General features: G+C 41.9%; 1 non-coding gene across 1 annotated transcript; it reads left to right on the plus strand.

Annotated features, from left to right (window-relative positions):
• The first annotated feature begins 2653 nt into the window (after positions 1 to 2653).
• LOC119692890 lies at positions 2654 to 4556 on the plus strand. The gene has a single exon (XR_005254386.1). It is a non-coding gene; the product is annotated as a small subunit ribosomal RNA (ribosomal RNA).
• Positions 4557 to 5000: the final 444 nt, after the last annotated feature.

Below are 5000 nucleotides of genomic sequence, written 5' to 3' on the forward strand. Positions count from 1 at the left end.
CCTACATCATGATACACACTCATTGATATAATATATGTCATAGTATGTTTATTATAATAATGCACTATTGTATAGCCACACTTATACTGAAACGGTTATACGTGATTACATTACCATACTTGAAAAGTGTGTGATTACGCGTATCAATAGCGACGCGAATTAAACGTGATTACGCGTATTGAAACGTATAAATGCACATTTTCGCGTATCGAATCGCGTTTCTTTTATACAACATAATTTTATTTCCCTACATCATGATACACACTCATTGATATAATATATGTCATAGTATGTTTATTATAATAATGCACTATTGTATAGCCACACTTATACTGAAACGGTTATACGTGATTACCTACATACTTGAAAAGTGTGTGATTACGCGTATCAATAGCGACGCGAATTAAACGTGATTACGCGTATTGAAACGTATAAATGCACATTTTCGCGTATCGAATCGCGTTTCTTTTATACAACATAATTTTATTTCCCTACATCATGATACACACTCATTGATATAATATATGTCATAGTATGTTTATTATAATAATGCACTATTGTATAGCCACACTTATACTGAAACGGTTATACGTGATTACATTACCATACTTGAAAAGTGTGTGATTACGCGTATCAATAGCGACGCGAATTAAACGTGATTACGCGTATTGAAACGTATAAATGCACATTTTCGCGTATCGAATCGCGTTTCTTTTATACAACATAATTTTATTTTCCTACATCATGATACACACTCATTGATATAATATGTCATAATATGTTTATTATAATAATGCACTATTGTATAGCCACACTTATACTGAAACGGTTATACGTGATTACCTACATACTTATGCGGATTGAAAAGTGTGTGATTACGCGTATCAATAGCGACGCGCATTAAACGTGATTACGCGTATTGAAACGTATAAATGCACATTTTCGCGTATCGAATCGCGTTTCTTTTATACAACATAATTTTATTTCCCTACATCATGATACACACTCATTGATATAATATATGTCATAGTATGTTTATTATAATAATGCACTATTGTATAGCCACACTTATACTGAAACGGTAATACGTGATTACCTACATACTTATGCGGATTGATAAGTGTGTGATTACGCGTATCAAACGCGACGCGCATTAAACGTGATTACGCGTATTGAAACGTATAAATGCACATTTACGCGTATCGAATCGCGTTTCTTTAATTAAACATAATTTTATTTCCCTTCATCATGATACACACTCATTGATGTATGTAATAGTGTGTTTATTATAATAATCCACTATATAGCCACACTTATACTGAAACGGTTATACGTGATTACCTACATACTTATGCGGATTGAAAAGTGTGTGATTACGCGTATCGAAGATTTGCCGTACAATAACTTTTTAAATAAAGAACATAGGCTACTTTTTATCCCGGAATTCCCACGGGAAAACTTTTTAAGGCGAAGCGAAGCTCGCGGCAACAGCTAGTACAATATATTTGAATGTAAATATAGACGCGCATTAAACGTGATTACGCGTATTGAAACGTATAAATGCACATTTACGCGCATCATGATATACAGTCATTATGCAATAACATTGAAATCATGTCATAGTATGTTATGTAAAATCGGTGAGCATTTCATTTGGAATGTTGTCAATTCACTATAGCCACTGAACGTGATGTATTACTTATACTGAAAAGGTTAAACGTGATTACGTGTAACGATTAAACGTGATTACGCGTATTGATAAGTTTTTTTTCAGGCTTCTGAAAAAAAAAAAAACCTGATTTTATTTATCTATTCATGATACACATTAATATTATGCAATAACATTGATATGTAAAATCTTTATACTCCACTATCAGAACTGATACTACACTTATGTAGCAGAGAGCGGAGCGCGCGACGTGCGAGTTGAAATTCAAATGTTGTGCGCTTCTGTAATCTGTGTGTGGTGTTTTTCGATGTTGTTATGTCGAGGCGCGCGTAAGTTTTTACAACTTCATACTGTGTCTCGTATCGTAAAGAGCGTCGTTGAAGCGCAAATATAATATAACTCTTTTGGGTTGTGTTGTGTGCGTGTTTTCTGATGTCTCTTTTGTGCGAGTGCTGTGTGTTTGGTGTTAGAAATTTTGCGCTCGATCTGCGATCATATACAAAACGAAAACACACAATATTATGTTACACGTTCAGTGCGCAATGACTCTCTGTATTGAGAGGATACTAATATACGCGCAGTATGAAAACAAAACACCCGACAAAATGTTTGGGGCTCTCAAGAAAGAGTGTGTCCAAGGTCTCTATCGCTCCGGGCGAAATCGATCATGTTCACGAGTATTGTCAACAGATATTAATATTTGAAGACTTGTCTCGGTCGAACGTTCATTATAAGGGCGTCTTTGTACGTCACAATGGCTGCGTGTATGTCGGCTGACAGTGCGGTATTAGTTTATCGCGTCATGCTGGACACGTATGTCTCAGAAACTCAACGCTGTGATGTTGTGATACGATGATTGCCAGCGGCGTCGTAGTGGGTCTCGACCCCTTGCGACGCTCGCGGGGCGCACGCACGCTCACACTGTCAACTCATTGGGAGAGTGTGTGTCGCCGCAAACGCATTTATTTGTGTTTACGCGACAGCTCCCTGGTTGATCCTGCCAGTAGTTATATGCTTGTCTCAAAGATTAAGCCATGCATGTCTCAGTGCAAGCCGTATTAAGGCGATACCGCGAATGGCTCAATATATCAGTTTTGGTTCCTTAGATCTTACTCAGTTACTTGGATAACTGTGGTAATTCTAGAGCTAATACATGCAATCAGAACTCTGACCAGTGATGGAATGAGTGCTTTTATTAGATCAAAACCAATCGACGGAGGGCCTCGCGTCCGAAGTCGTTCATTTTGATGAATCTGGATAACTTTTGCCGATCGCATGGTCCAGTACCGGCGACGCATCTTTCAAATGTCTGCCTTATCAACTTTCGATGGTAGTTTCTGCGACTACCATGGTTGTCACGGGTAACGGGGAATCAGGGTTCGATTCCGGAGAGGGAGCCTGAGAAACGGCTACCACATCCAAGGAAGGCAGCAGGCGCGCAAATTACCCACTCCCGGCACGGGGAGGTAGTGACGAAAAATAACGATACGGGACTCTTACGAGGCCTCGTAATCGGAATGAGTACACTTTAAATATTTTAACGAGGAACAATTGGAGGGCAAGTCTGGTGCCAGCAGCCGCGGTAATTCCAGCTCCAATAGCGTATACTAAAATTGTTGCGGTTAAAAAGCTCGTAGTTGCATTTGTGCGCCGCGCTGTCGGTGCACCGCATCCGCGGTGATACTGACACGTTTGCGGAGCATATCGTCGGTGAGCCGCCGGTCAAACGGCGGTTCAATATCAAAATCCTATCGCGGTGCTCTTCAGTGAGTGTCGAGATGGGCCGACAATTTTACTTTGAACAAATTAGAGTGCTCAAAGCGGGCTCAAAATGCTGCTTGAATATTTCGTGCATGGAATAATAGAATATGATCTCGGTTCTATTTTGTTGGTTTTCAGAACTCCGAGGTAATGATTAATAGGGATAACTGGGGGCATTCGTATTGCGACGTTAGAGGTGAAATTCTTGGATCGTCGCAAGACGAACATCAGCGAAAGCATTTGCCAAAGGTGTTTTCATCAATCAAGAACGAAAGTTAGAGGTTCGAAGGCGATTAGATACCGCCCTAGTTCTAACCGTAAATATGTCATCTAGCGATCCGCCGACGTTACTACAATGGCTCGGCGGGCAGCTTCCGGGAAACCAAAGATTTTGGACTCCGGGGGGAGTATGGTTGCAAAGCTGAAACTTAAAGGAATTGACGGAAGGGCACCACCAGGAGTGGAGCCTGCGGCTTAATTTGACTCAACACGGGAAATCTCACCAGGCCCGGACACCGGAAGGATTGACAGATTAACAGCTCTTTCTTGATTCGGTGGGTGGTGGTGCATGGCCGTTCTTAGTTGGTGGAGCGATTTGTCTGGTTAATTCCGGTAACGAACGAGACTCTAGCCTGCTAAATAGGCGTCGTCATTTAGGTGTGCGTGGCTTCGGTCGCGCAACTCACTGGCGACGTATTAAAATTCTTCTTAGAGGGACCGGCGGCTTCGAGCCGCACGAGATTGAGCAATAACAGGTCTGTGATGCCCTTAGATGTCCTGGGCCGCACGCGCGCTACACTGAAGGAATCAGCATGTTCTCCCTGGCCTAGAGGCCCGGGCAACCCGCTGAAACTCCTTCGTGCTGGGGATTGGGGTTTGCAATTATCCCCCATAAACGAGGAATTCCTAGTAAGCGCGAGTCATAAGCTCGCGTTGATTACGTCCCTGCCCTTTGTACACACCGCCCGTCGCTACTACCGATTGAATGATTTAGTGAGGTCTTCGGACCGACACGCGATGGCTTCACGGCCGTCGGCGTTGTTGGGAAGTTGACCAAACTTGATCATTTAGAGGAAGTAAAAGTCGTAACAAGGTTTCCGTAGGGGAACCTGCGGAAGGATCATTAACGTATATATTGTCTCTCTCTAGTAGATGACGACAACATATTATACATTAATAAGACATCCAAAAATTTCTTGCGCGCGCGCACTGAATGCCGCACATGTACATGTACATGTACATGTACATGTGCGTTGCGTTTTGTTGTGCGCGTTCGAGAACGTCGCGCCGTATCCACGTCAGCGTTGACAGGGTTGAAATCCGCACCCTCGAGCTGTCCGATTGGCGCGCGACGTAAAATAAAAACCACAAAATGCGGTGGATGAGTGACGCGCGCGCGAACGCTATGTCGACGACGCACAATGTACGTACACGTATACAACTCTGTTTGTATCATCGTTTTGTGTGTTATCGCTTGTGTGTGAGTGCGCGTGTCCGTATCATTCGATATATATAAATTTATTTTTATATTTACCTTTGTCAAAAAAATAACGAATAATGCCAAAATCAT

This window comes from Plutella xylostella, unplaced genomic scaffold (assembly GCF_932276165.1).
Source record: "Plutella xylostella unplaced genomic scaffold, ilPluXylo3.1, whole genome shotgun sequence".
Taxonomy (NCBI): Eukaryota; Metazoa; Arthropoda; class Insecta; order Lepidoptera; family Plutellidae; genus Plutella; species Plutella xylostella.